The 15,000-nt window shown below is 35.9% G+C and overlaps 1 protein-coding gene across 1 annotated transcript in view; it reads left to right on the top strand.

Annotated features, from left to right (window-relative positions):
* CAV2 (caveolin 2) overlaps positions 1–15,000 on the top strand; it is a 230,734-nt gene that overhangs the window by 30,643 nt on the left and 185,091 nt on the right. The window contains exon 2 of the mRNA XM_017870666.1: positions 3,898–3,900. The gene's annotated coding sequence lies outside the window, so the exon portion shown is untranslated. The remainder of the gene's footprint in view (positions 1–3,897; positions 3,901–15,000) is intronic.

Below are 15,000 nucleotides of genomic sequence, written 5' to 3'. Positions count from 1 at the left end.
AATCTATTCTGCTTATATTAAAATGGCTTTCGGCAGAGGGTGAAAAACCCTGCCGGCAATCAGAGCATTCTGTGACATTCAGGTCTGCCCAGAGTCAGCAGCCAAGCAGCGTGCTCTCTGATCTACAGATTTGCATTGTTCACTAACCTTTCTGTGCCAAAAACACTCAGTTGCTCCCTTTCACCAGCCTCTAAGGTCACAAGACAGACAGTTCTTTCTTGATTACTCAAACAAATACACGTCTGATTCAGAGCGGGGAAAAAAGAGTTGCCAACAGTCAAGGCTTAGAAAGGCCAGGGCTGCTTGTACTTAGAAGCCAGCCTGATGAATCACCACATCCATGACTAATCATGGGGTTCAAGTATGCCCAGTTATAGAGCCTGTTTTTTAGAAAGGAAAATGCTAAAGAAGACACATAAAAATGTGGAAGAAAACCAGACAGTTTTGTGTGACTGCACAGATGGCCTGTGGTCATAACAGGCTTGATACATACCTCTCTATATATTCTTTCTTTCTTTCTTTCTTTTTTTTTTTTTTTTTTTGAGACAGAGTTTTACTCTCGTTGCCCAGGCTAGAGTGCAATGGTGCAATCTTGGTTCACCAAAACCTCCGCCTCCCGGGTTCAAGCAATTCTCCTGCCTCAGTCTCCCGAGTAACTTGGATCACAGGCATGCGCCACCATGCCCAACTAATTTTGTATTTTTAGTAGAGACGGGGTTTCTCCATGTTGGTCAGGCTGGTCTCGAACTCCCAACCTCAGGTGATCCGCCTGCCTTGGCCTCCCAAAGTGCTGGGATTAGAGGTGTGAGCCACTGCGCCCAGTCCTCTCTCTATATTCTTTCAGTTAAGCCCCAGGAAATGTAGAAATGCCATTGCCCTCAACCTGGCTTTCCTCACAAAAGTAAACTTCATGGGCTTAAAAAAATATTCCAAACATTTTTTAAATCTCATAAGGTTAAGAAAGGGCAGTCACCTTCAATAAATTAATGATGCTGATGATTTTGTTTTAAAGAACTGGCAAAACAGACTTTTACATATATATGACTATCACATATGACTTTTACATATATGTATATAGGTGAATTACTTATATACATATATGTACATAAGTACATAGTTACATGTATATGTTAAAGTATGTATATACATATCTAATGTAAATATACATATATACACACATGTGCACATATGTACCTATATCTTCATTGCATGCTTGTGTAATAGATGCATGTGTAATATGTGTAAATCCATGTTTTTTTGTATAGATACCAAGGATATGATAATAAAAATGACATAGCTCTTGTCCTCAATTGTATAGTCTGTTGGGAAAGAAAACACATAAACAGAAAAAATTTTCATGTAGAGAATGTTTAATATTCTCTATATGCTGCTATAAAATCAACAGTAGTCATGCAGAGGGTATTGCGGGCATGAGGGAGGAAATCATGAAAAAGCGGTACATGTTAGGGAAAGGTTTGGGAAAGTGACAGAGGAGCTGATGTGAAAGCACTTGTAGTAGTGACTCTTGTTGAGGGGGAGGGAGGGGTAGGCAATGAGTGAAGGGAATCCCAGGTACAGGAAAAAGTGTACCAGAATAGCCCCACATTTATTTAAGAAATTGAAATGATAGTTAAAAACCTCCACACATAAAACTCCAGGCACCAAAGTTTTCATGGTTAAATTGTACCAAACCTTTAAGAAATAAATAAAACCAATTATACACAAACTCTTCCAGAAAATTTAAGACAAGGAAATACTTCCCACTTTATCTAGGAGACCTGCCTTACCTTAACCCAAAATCTAGATGTTACAAGAAAAGATAACTACACGACATTAAATATCCCACATAAACATAGGTACAAAAAACCTTGAGAAAATTCTAGCAAATGAAATTTAACAATAGAAAGAATAATACATCATGAATAAATGAGGTTTATTATAAGAGTTCAGGGCAAACATTTGGAAATAAATTGTTGTAATTCACCATATAAGAAAAAGATGAACATCTCAATAGGTGCAGAAAATATAATTGACAAAATTCTATATAGATTCACGATAGAATGAATAGCACTCAGTAATCTAGGAATAGATAGGAATTCCCTTAACCTGATAAAGGCATCCATTTAAAAAACAAATAACCAAAATATTATAGCTAGCATCACACTGAATGGGAAAGGGTAATTCAGTGCAGAAACAATTGGTGTTGAAATATGTCCCCTTCAAACTCTACGTGTTAAAACTTATTGGCCAATGTAATGACATTAAAAGGTGGGTCTTCTAAGAGGTGATTAGGTAATGAGGGCTCCTCCCGTTATGAATGGGATTAAGGCTCTCATAAAAGGAGCTTCACTCAGCATTTGACTCTCTTGCCCCCTGCCTTCCACCATATAAGGACACATATGCAGCAACAAGGCACAATCTTGGAATCAGAGGGCAGTCCTCACCAGACAACTAAATCTGCAGACACCTTGATCTTGGACTTTCCAGCCTCCAGAACTGTAAGAAATAGATTTCTGTTCTTTACACATTATCCAGTCTTGGGTGTTCTATCATAGCAACACTAGTAAACTAAGACAATATGCAAAGAGAGAAAAAGAGAGAAAGGAAGGAAAGGGGGAGGGAAGGAGGAACAAAAGAAAGAGAGATCATTAAGGCATACCTTACATACAAATATTTACTCAAAATGGATCAATACCTAAAAGTGAAATCTAAATTAAATTATTGTGCCTTTTGAAAAAATAAGCCACGGAATGGGAGAAAATGCTTGCAAATCTTTTATCTGATAAAGAACTTATAACAAAGATATATAAGGATGTCTCAAAACTCAGTACTAAGAAAACAACAACGTAATATAAAAGGACAAAATTTCTTTTGTTTGGTCAGTTTTAAAATTTTACTTTAAGTTCTGGGATACATTTGCAGAATGTGCAGGTTTGAGTTGACACTTCACCAAAGAAGATATTCATATAACAAATAATTACATGTAAAGACCCTTGAGTTCATTAGTTATGAAGCAAATGAAAAATCCTAATGACATACTACTACATGCCTATTACAATTACTAAAATCAAAAGAACTGACAATATTGATGATCATATAGAGAAAGCGAAACTCTCATACATTCATAATGGAAATGCAAAATAGTATTGCCACTTTAGAAAAACAGTTTAGCAGCTTCTTAAAAGTTAAGTATTTACTTACAATACAATCTAGTATTGCCACTTCAAAGATGAAAGTTGTATTTACATAAAAGCAGATATAGAAAAGTTTATACAGCTTTATTTGTAATCTTCCAACCCTGGAACAACACAAATGTTCTTCAAAGGTGAATGGATAACCAAATTATGGTACATCCATACAATGGAATACTATTCAGGATTAAAAAGGAATGAACTACTGATACACACAACATGGCCAAGTGCATTATGCCAAGCAAAAAAAAAAAAAAAAAAAGAAAAAAAGCCAGATTTAAAAGACTACATACTGGCTGGGCATGGTGGCTCAAGCCTGTAATCCCAGCACTTTGGGAGGCCAAGGCAGATGGATCACTTGAGGTCAAGAGTTCAAGACTGGCCTGGCCAACATGATGAAATATAACATAAAATTAGCTGGGCCGGGTAGTGGGCACCGGTAATCCCAGCTACTCGGGAGGCTGAGGCAGGAGAATCACTTAAACCTGCGAGGTAGAGGTTACTGTGAACCGAGATAGATTGGATAGCCACTGCACTCCAATCTGGGTGACAGAGTAAGACTCTGCCTCAAAAATAAATAAAATAAAATAAAAGACTGCATACTTTTACTTGATTCCAGTTGTATGACATTCTGAAAAAAGTTAAACTCTATAGGGACACAAAACAGAACTATACATTAGAAGAGGTAAATTTATTGTATGTAAAGTGTATCTTAAAGCATGAAGAAAACTTAAAATGTCATCCATAATAAGAAAATTATTTAACATAAATGAATTACCACATCTTAAAACTAAATCGTAAATTTAATGTATTAAAATTTTACTGTTTTTTCATTTTAATTTGTTGTAATACGGAAAGTTATCTAGATCAACCCTCCTGCTGAAACCAGCTAATAATCCTGAGTAAATATATATTCTTAAAAGTAATTATTGAACTGACAGCATCATAAAGCATTTTTAGCAGAAATCCAGAAGGTACGTGGAATTCTGCAGCCAACTTTCATTTTTATGGCATTTGCTAATTAGGATGAATTTGATCTACAATATTTTAGCTTCACGTGGTGCAAAGAACAAAAGACAAAAAGTCCAAAGCAGTTTATAAGAGACAAGTTTGAAATCTAAACATTCAGAACATTTGGAAGTAAAATGATTCAATAAATCCTATGCATGAATCAAAATCTAAGCAATTGGCAGGTATTAGCATCACTATTAGTATCACTCTAAATAGATTTACTAACTAAAGCATTAGGAGATTAAAAAGATCACTACACGATGCTAAAACATTTAATAACTCAAGAAGATATAATAGTTCTAAACCTGTATGTACCTATCAACATAACCTTAAAATATGTAAACCAAAAATTGAGAGAAAGACAAGAAAAAATAAATGCAAATAATAATGAGGGATGTTGGTATATTCCTCTCATAGCTAAATAGCTGACATAATAAAATTCACATGATATTGATGATTTTTAAAACATGATTCAATGAATAATTGGACATATACAGAACACTATATCCACACATGTAAATTACAAAAACTTTGGAAACATACAGAAAACATCTTATCAAATTGGCCACATTTTGATCCAAAAGCAGCTCTCAACAAAGTTTAAAGAACTAAGTCATGCATGTCACATTCTCTATTATTAAATGTAGTTAAAATCAAAACAAAAGATAACTAGAAAAAAACACAATATGTTTGGAAGAAAATCACAACTAAAGAACCCATGAGCCAAAGATAAAATCATAATATTACAAAATATTCAGAGTCGAATAATAATGAACGTATATACATCAAAACTCACAGGAGGTGGTTAAAATAGCATATGTCTCCATCTCAGTGATACTAGAAAAAAACAAACGCTCAGAATTCAAGCTAAGCAACCATCTAAAAAGTAAGAAATAAACCAGAAAACAGGGTAAAATTTTAATAGAAAAAATATATAATAGAATCAAAAGAGCCAAATGATGGTTCTTTGTGAAGATAAATAAAATTGATTAAATTTTGATGAGATTAAAGAAGAGAAAAGATAGAAGCAGTCAAAATTAGTAATGAAAATGGAGGCATAGCTACAGTTGATGTAGACAGTTGAAAGACTGTAGGAAAATGTAACAACTTTATTCCTGTAAAATCACTACAGATTAACACGTTATGTTTCTATTAACTCAACCAGGAAAATGTATCTATCCTGTTCTCTGTAGGATTCCTAACATTTGGTGATACTGTCAGACAGGACCAGCAACATCATAAGGAATGTGGCTTTTCAGGGTGAGATAAGAAACTTTGGGAAGTTTTTGTAGAGGGGTAACATAATCTCACTTTCATTTTGTACAGGTCTTTCTGGCAACTGTCTAAACATAAACCAGAGAAGGGCAAGGCAGACTCAGGAAGGACAAATAGAAGGCTATTTTCATAAATCAGGTCAGATGGTGGCAGGGACTCAAGTGGTAGGGGTGAAGGTGGAGAGAAGTAATTAGTTCTAGATATTTTAGAAGGTAGAGCCAAAGGATTTACTGGTGAATCGAATATGGAACATGAGAGAAAGTAAATACAATGAGTTCAAAAAAGTGATTTCTCCAAAGTTGTTTTGTTGTTTTGTTTGTTTCTTTGTCTAGGTGATCAGAAGAACATACTCCATTTCCTGAGATGAAAAAATCCTTAGGAAGAGAAAGTTTTAAGGAAACCAAGAGTTCCATTATAGACAATGTAGGTTTGAAGTTCCTATACAGGTAGACTTCTTTATAGTGTGCTTTGCTTTATTGTGCTTCACAGATACTGCAATTCAGCAAGTGTATTGGTGCCATTTTTCTAACAGCATGTGCTTGCTTCATGTCTCTGTGTCATGTTTTGGTAATTCTGGCAATATTTCAAACTTTTTCATTGTTATTATTTCTGTTATGGAGATCTGTGATCAATGATCTTTGATTATTATAATTGTAATTGTTTAGCAGTCCCACTAACCATGCCCATATCAAATGATGACCTTAATTGTTAAATGTTAAGTGTGTTCTGACTGCTCCACTGGCAATCTGTTCCCTTGTCTTTCTCCCCTCCTGGGGCCTCCCTACTTCCTGAGACACAACACTATTGAAGTTAGGCCAACTAATAATTCCACAATGGCCTCTAAGTATTTAAGTGATAGGAAGAGTCACACATCTGTCACTTTAAATCAAAAGATAGAAATGATGAAGCTTAGTGAAGAAGGCATGTTGAAAGCCACAATAGGAAGTCCTCTTATGCCAAACAGCCAGGTTTTGAATGCAAAGGAAAGGTTCTTGAAGGAAATTAAAAGTGCTACTCCAGTGAACACACAAATGAAAAGAAAGTGAAATAGCCTACTGCTGATATAGAGAAAGTTTTTGTGATTTGGATAGAAAATCAAATTAGCCACAACATATCCTTAAGCCAAATTCTAATCCAGAGGAAGACCCTGACTCTTCAATTCTATGAATGCTGAGAGAGGTGAGGAAACTTCAGAAGAAATGTTGGAAGCTAGCAGAGGTTGATTCATGAGGTTTAAGGAACGAAGCCATCTCCACAATACAAAAGTGAAAGGTGAAACAGCAAGTGCTGATATAAAAGCTGCAGCAAATTATCCAGAAGATCTAGCTACGTTCATTGATGAAGGTGCCTACACCTTTAGTATATTCCCCTCATAGCTAAAGAAACTGCTGATAAAATAAAATTAGCATGATATTGATGATTTTAAAAACATGATTAACTAAATGAGTAAGTGGACATACACAGAAAACTACACCCACCCCGATTTTGAATGTAGATGAAACAGCCTTCTATTGGAAGATGTTACTTAGGACTATTGTAGCTACAGAGGAGAAGCCAATGCCTGGAAGCTTCAAAGGACAGGCTGATTCTCTTGTTAGGGACTAACACAGCTGGTGACTTTAAGTTGAAACCAATGCTAGAGACCATTCCAAAATCCTGGGGCCCTTAAGAATTTTGCTACATCTACGCTGCCTGTGCTTTATAAATGGAAAAACACTTGAATAATAGCACAACTGTTTACAGCATGGTTTGCTGAATATTTTGAGTTCACTGTTAAGACCTACTGCTCAGAAAAAAGAATCCTTTCAGAGATAACTACTCTGTACTAGTCCTTTTTCACACTGCTATGAAGAACTACCTGACCCTGGTTTATTTATGAAGGAAAGGGGTTTAATTGACTCACAGTTCTTCAGGATTAACAGGTAGCATGGCTCAGAGGCTTCAGGAAACTTACAATCATGGCGAAGGTAAAAGGGAAGCAAACATATCTTACCATGGCAGAGCAGGAGAGAGAGAGACAGAGAGCACTAAAGGAGAAATGCCAAACACTTTCAAACAACCAGATATTTTGAGAACACACTCACTATTACAAGAACAGCAAGGGGGAAATCGGCCCCCGTGATTCAATCACTTCCCACCAGGCCATTCCCCAGACACATGTGGATTACAATTAGAAATAAGATTTGGGTGGGGACACAGAGTCAAACCATGTCATGCTCATTGACAATGCACCTGGCCACCCAAGAGCTCTGATAGAGACGTACAAGGAGATGAATGTTGTTTTCATGCCTGCTAACACAATATCCATTCTGCAGCCCATAAATCAAGGTGTAATTTATATTTTCAAGTTGTCTAATTTAGCAAATGCATTTTGTAAGGCTATAGTTGTCATACCTAGTGATTCCTCTGATGGATCTGGATAAAGAAAACAGAAATCTTCTGGAAAGGATTAATCGTTCTGGATGCTACTAGGAACATTTGTGATTCGTGGGAAGAGGTAAAAATATTAACATGAATGGGAATTTAGAAGAAGTTGATTCCAATCCTCATGGAAAACTAACTTAGAGGGGTTCAAGACTTCAGTGGAGGGAGTAACTGCAGCTGTGGTGGAAACATCAAGAAACTACAATTAAAAGCGGAGCCTGAACATATGACTGAATTGCTGCAATCTCATGACAAAACTTGAACAGATTGGGAATTTCTTCTTATGGATGAGCAAAGAAAGTGTTTTCTTGAGATCAAATCTATTCCTGGTGAAGATGCTATGAACAGTGTTGAAATGACAACAAAAGATTTAGAATATTGCATAAACTTAGTTGTTAAAGTAGCAGCAGGATTTGAGACAATTTCCTCCAATTTTGAAAGAAGTTCTACTATGAGTATAATGCTATCACACAGCATCATGTGCTACAGAGAAATTCTTTGTGAAAGGAAGAGTCAATTGATACAGTAAACTTCAGTGTCTTATTTTAAGTAATTGTCACAGTCACCCAACCTTCAGCAGCCCCCACCCTGGTTAGCTGCCATCAACACTGAGGCAAGTCCCTCTACCAGCAAAAAGAATATGACTCACTGAAGATTCAGATGATCATTAGCATTTTTCAGTAATAAACAATTTTTACACTAAGGTATGTCCATTGTTTTTTAATACATAATGCTATTTTACACTGAACAGACTACAGTATAGTATAAACATATAACTTTTATATGCACTGGGAAATCAAAAACATGCATCTGGCTCACTTTATTGTGGTAGTCTGGAAGATAACTTGCGACATCTCAGAGGTATGCCTGTATTTCATTTAGGTGAAGATACAAAAGCAGCAGTTGAATATACAAATCTGTAATTCATGAGACTGCTCAGTGTTGGAGATGTAATTTGGGTTCATCCATCTATAGATATACTTAAAAAGCTGAGGCCTGAATAAAGATACCTAGGGAACAAAGGTAGAGAGAGCACATAAAGCCTGACCTGCAGCATTCCAGTGTTTAGAGGTCAAAAAATAAGATAGAGTAGTGGACTAGTGGCCAAGTAATAAACTGGGTCGAAGATGAAGAATGAAGAATGCCAGTGGATTTTGCAATGTGGGGGTTTTAAGGGACCTTAGTAACAGAACTTTTAGTACAGTTGTTAGGACAAGACAGGCCTAGAGTTTAGTCTTAAAAGGGAACAGAAAATTAACGTGGTTGTTGGAGGAGACCATAGAGACAAAGAAGGTTCATATATTCATTTTTATGTTCAAGACAGGAGGTAATTGTCCTATGTTATATAATGATGGAAATGGCCCAGTAGAGACAAACATTGATGGTTCCTATTTTTTTTATCTTGTTTGGTTTGGTCTTTCAGAATTTAATACCTAATGAATGACTTTTTTTAACTTTTATTTTAGTTTCAGGGGTACATGTGCAGATTGGTTCTGTAAATAAATTGCATGTTGCAGGGGTTTGGTGTACATATTATTTTGTCACCCAGGTAAAAGCATAGTACCTGATACGTAGTTTTTCAATCTTCACCCTTCACCCGCCCTCCACCCTCAAGAAAGTCCCAGTGTCTACTGTTCTCTTCTTTGTATCCATGTGCACTCAATCTTTAACTCCTAAGTAAGAACATGCGGTGTTTGGTTTTCTGTTTCTGCGTTAATTCATTTATGATAATGGCCTCCAGTTCCATCCATGTTGCTGCAAAGGACATGCTCTCATTATTTTTTATGACTGTATAGTATTTCATGGTGTATGTGTACCACATTTTCTTTATCCAGTCTCCTGTTGATGGACATTTAGGTTGATTCCATGTCTTTGCTATCGTGAATAGTGCAGTGAACGTATGTGTGCATGTCTCTTTACGGTAGAATGTTTTATATTCCTTTGGATATACATACCATTACTGGTATATATACCCAGTAATGAGGTTGCTGGGTCAAGTGGTAATTCTTCTTTGAGTTCTTTAAGAAATCTCAAGACTGCTTTCCACAATGGCTGAACTAACTTACATTCCAGCCAGCAGTGTATGAGCGTCCCTTTCCTCTGCAGCCTCGCCGGCATCTGTTATTTTTTGACTTTTTAATGATGGCCTGAATGACATATTTGAATTAATTAGTTTGACAAGAGTTTTAAATATCAAAAACACTTTCCCACAGTGTTCATTTTGTTTATATTTGCTTATCTCAGTAAATTGTTAACATGTAGAAATGAAAGCTTAAATGTACAATAACCCCTATCTGTGCATTTATTCAAAGACGTTAGGGGTCAAATTTGCTTATTAAACTGTGTGACAACCAGTTCTATTTTTGAAATGTTTAAAATTTATCGTAATGTCCACTTTAGGTTCTAAATAATTGAGACTGGCTATCTATAAACCCTGCATTCACCAGATAATGGCCTCAGTATATCCTGCACTTGGTCATGAATTAACATTCAGTCTATAATTATTTACTTGTGGAAAATTTATGTTTTATAAGTAAAAACAGAGAGTATTGGTTTTAGAAATATATGATATAGTTAACAAAATCCAAGAAAAGCATTAATTAATACTAGAGAAAAAAATCACCCACAGTTATTGAAAGCATCCTGCATGATGAGTGCTGTGCTGCAATCTACGTTCATGCTCTCATTTACTCCCCTCAGCAATTCTCTCTGGTGGTAGCCACTATGATTCTATTTTATAGACCAGGAAGTTGAGTCATTACAGAGGGCAAGTGACTTGCTGAACAGTACACAGCTGGGAAGTGGTGTAGCTGGAATTTGAGGTCATGCTTTCCATAGTCATAGTACACGACCACTCAAGCAGGCTAGCATATGGATGGAAGCAAGAGAATGCTTCCTTTTCATACCTATGTCTTTATGTATGAAAAGCAAAGTTATGTGGATCATATTAGGAATCAGGGTGAGTAATTTCTATTTCACCATGAAAATGATGAATTAGCAAATTATTTTAATGCAGCAAAATTCCTCAACTGAAAGAATTAGACAAAACTCCACCATATATTCCCTGTGCATTTGGAAGGAGGAGGCCAAAAACTGAAAACTCTAAAAGCAATTTTATGAGGCAGACAGAATTCCTTTGGGACTTCATATTAAGCTATTTTCAGTAGGGAGTACAAATATTTTGTTGAAAATGCTAAGAAACGCCTTTAAAACATTTCCTAATAGGGTCATAGTGGCTTGTTGTAAAGAACAGAAATCAATTTGCCCCATGCCTGACATATTGTTCAGTATTTACTGTTAATTTTGTTCTAACAATAGCCTACCTGAGATCAATAAATATAAATGCTGTAAAAAAACTAAATTTTATAAAGATTACATTTTTTCATTTGATGTAAAAGTATTTTTCACACTTTTTGGTAAATCATTAGGATGGCGATTTCGTTTTAACATTAGCTTTCCCTTTCCTTTTGTGTTACCTGTATTGCAAACTGGCTATTACCACATGTACTTCTTTACATTTTCTGCAGCATGTAATTAAGAGCTAAACTTATATATTTGTTGCCCTTTTTCACCTCAAGAAAATACTTCCAAGGCTTGTAGAGAGAAATAAGAAACCATTCAAACCACTTCTGTTATTTTGTTTGTTTGTTTTGTTTTTGAGATGGAGTCTCGCTCTGTTGCCCAGGCTGGAGTGTAGTGGTGCAACCTTGGCTCACTGCAACCTCTGCCGCCCAGGTTCAAGCGATTCTCCTGCCTCAGCCTCCTAGGTAGCTTGGGACGTCAGGAGCCCACCATCGCACCTGGCTAATTTTTGTATTTTTAGAAGAGACGGGGTTTCACCATGTTGGCCAAGCTGGTCTTGAACTCCTGACCTTAGGTGATCCGCCCACCTCGTCCTCCCAAAGTGCTGGGATTACAGGCATGAGCCACCACACCTAGCCTCATTCAAACCACTTTTGAGGACTTTCCTATACTCTGGGTACTTAACCATGAAGTCTAAAGTTGTGGGGTATATAAACTACCTATAAAGCTAGACAGGCTGACTCTAAAGCAAAGGGTAACATTCTCCACCTACTATTTTCTCTGGCTGTCCTTCCCTCTGGACTGTCCTTCTTATACCTATAGGGATGTCTAGTGTCTGCTATCACAATTTGCTAATTGAATAGGCTCTGATATCAGTCATTTCCACCTTAGTGAAAATTAAAACTGCTGTGTATTGTTTCCCTGAAGGAATGTTATTTTAGGCCTTGTTTATAATGTGACATGGGAAGCATTTCCTCTCCCACCTCCTACCTCCTTTAAATATATTTTGAATATCAGGGATTAAGTAGAAAAGATATTAGTAAAGATAGAGTAGCCTTGAGAAGCTTAGGCATCTCAGATAACACAAATCTATGCATAGCTCTGCATAGCTAGTCCCAAAGTAAACCACAATAAATTGCATGAAATAATCAATGAATCTGAGGTGCTTGAATAATAGAGTCTTAGAACTGGTTGGTACCTAAGGATTCGTTGTACTCTTCCCTCCCACCCGATGCAGTAATCATCTCTGTAAGAGCAGTAACAGATGGTCAAGAACTTGTACCACTATTTTGGTTTTTCTTATTAAAATGGCTAAATTTCAGAACTTCTTGGCAAGCTGCTATTCAAATGCAGAAATGCATCTGCTTAGAAACTCAAAAATAAGCATGTTTTCCAAAGAAATCAAGTATGTTCTATAAAATCCTAGCCTGTCATAGGATGTGGTAAGCATGAATTTCATTACAAGTTAATTCTACCATGATGGTAGTGAGGTTCTTTGTTCCAAACTAAGAAGTGATGAGTGCGGTTGGTGATGGTTGGAACGAAGGGGAGGGAGCTGAGAACTGACAGATGTACGCTCAAATCCTGGATGTGTCCTGGCATCAAATTTCAGAAAGTTAAGAAATAATGTTTTGTAAGGCAGTTTCATCTCATAATTTTAAATTACTATACTCATTCTACATGAAATCCATCATTATACTCAGATACCAAATCCAGTAGAGTAAATCAGGACCAAATACAGCCTGTAATAGGCAGAGCCAGTGAGGTTGGGCAGCCTCTGAGTTCCAGACACATTGGCACTCAGCTAGGGATTCCAGACACTCAAACTTAGCAAGAAATAGGACAAGAAGCATGGAGCATGACTTAACATTAGTCTGTGTGCATTTCTATATAGAGCAATACATTTGTAATGCTTCTGAAAATGTAATGATGCCACAAAGTTTTATTTTTACATAGTCATTAACTTTCAAATATATTCAGCAGAGGATATGACTACACATATTGGGATTTGGTATATAACCTTTCAGTCCTTTTGACAGAGAGTGATAACATTGATAATCTCCATATTGCTTAATGTTTCTTTGCTCTCCCTCCTTTCAGAAATTCTCTGTGACTCTTTTAATGAGAAGAGATTTCATTAATATTCAATGATACATGAACAAGCAATTAAAATAATTTCTATTTTAATCTGGAAATAAAACAAAGTATTTTGTATCTAGCATTAAATAAATGCTATATTTATGAGCTATGTGGGTATTGTACGCAAAATTAGTTTCAAAATGAGACAATTACACTGTGCCACATTATAGATTGATTTGAACCACATAAATTTCATGTTTAAGAATTACTTTGATTATGTTGTATATTTTATCATTTTAGAGAGGTTTCCTTGTGATCCTAATTCAAAATAACCTGTTTTCACTCTTTNGCTTAATGTTTCTTTGCTCTCCCTCCTTTCAGAAATTCTCTGTGACTCTTTTAATGAGAAGAGATTTCATTAATATTCAATGATACATGAACAAGCAATTAAAATAATTTCTATTTTAATCTGGAAATAAAACAAAGTATTTTGTATCTAGCATTAAATAAATGCTATATTTATGAGCTATGTGGGTATTGTACGCAAAAATTAGTTTCAAAAATGAGACAATTACACTGTGCCACATTATAGATTGATTTGAACCACATAAATTTCATGTTTAAGAATTACTTTGATTATGTTGTATATTTTATCATTTTAGAGAGGTTTCCTTGTGATCCTAATTCAAAATAACCTGTTTTCACTCTTTACCTATCCTTCCAACAATCTCTTCCCAACAAACCACACCACCACCACAAAAAAAAAAAAAAAAAAAAAAGCTTCACAAAGGATTTTGGAATTCAAATGGGTCTTACAAAACTTTTGGATAATTCAAGTGTAAACTAATCAGAAACACATGGGATTGAATTCCCTTTGAGATTTACAATCAGGGTGAAAGGACTTGGCAAACTATAATGGTTTAACAACAAAAAAAATCAAGAATTTTCAGCCTCACAAGTCTCTACGTTGCCTCCCAATTCATTTATATTTAAAAGGGAAGCATATCCTAGAGGCTAGAGTTTGGAAAACTGCCTGCTTATCTGATCTAGTGTTCTGCATCAGCACCTCATCCACCACCCATCACCTTAAATTTATCTTCTCAACCTGCATGATTTTGAGTGAAAGGGGAGCCAGAAGTGATGTATGGTCATCCTACTAATAGTTCACATCTGTTCTGAGACTGATTAGCTCTGAAAATTCTTGTGATAGAAAAATAATTTATTAAACTCCCTCTTAAAACCTGAAGCAAAAATTAGCAGGCTTCTATTTTTATAATACAATTTTCTTCCAGAAACATTCTGATCTGTGTACTCATTATTTTCTTAAATACATATTTACTTCACATCAGGCATAACATGGTGAACAAAACAGCTGCCTTTCTTCCCCGTATGGAGCTTACAGTATACTGAATATTTCCTGGGACTGGTATCTATAGAAGGTGTTTTGGAAAGCACAGCTTTGGAGAGAGTAATTTTCCAACATTTCATAGAATAAAGGCACCATGAGGGCACAAGGAAGGAAAAGATTTGCAGTTGTCTTGGTAAGAACTGATGATAAGTGGAATCACACAAGAGATGGTTTAGATATAAAATCAGCAGGATTTGGTAGCTGCTTGACTTTGGCAATCAAAGATGAATTTCACTAGAAAAATAGTCATGCTGATACAAAGAAAATACAAGAAGCTTGGGAAACATAATTGAGTTTAGGCTTGCATAT

This window comes from Rhinopithecus bieti, unplaced genomic scaffold, assembly GCF_001698545.2.
Source record: "Rhinopithecus bieti isolate Rb0 unplaced genomic scaffold, ASM169854v2 scaffold_5350, whole genome shotgun sequence".
Classification (NCBI taxonomy): Eukaryota; Metazoa; Chordata; class Mammalia; order Primates; family Cercopithecidae; genus Rhinopithecus; species Rhinopithecus bieti.
Note: the sequence above shows the minus strand (reverse complement) of the source record. Positions and strands in the feature narration are given on the sequence as shown.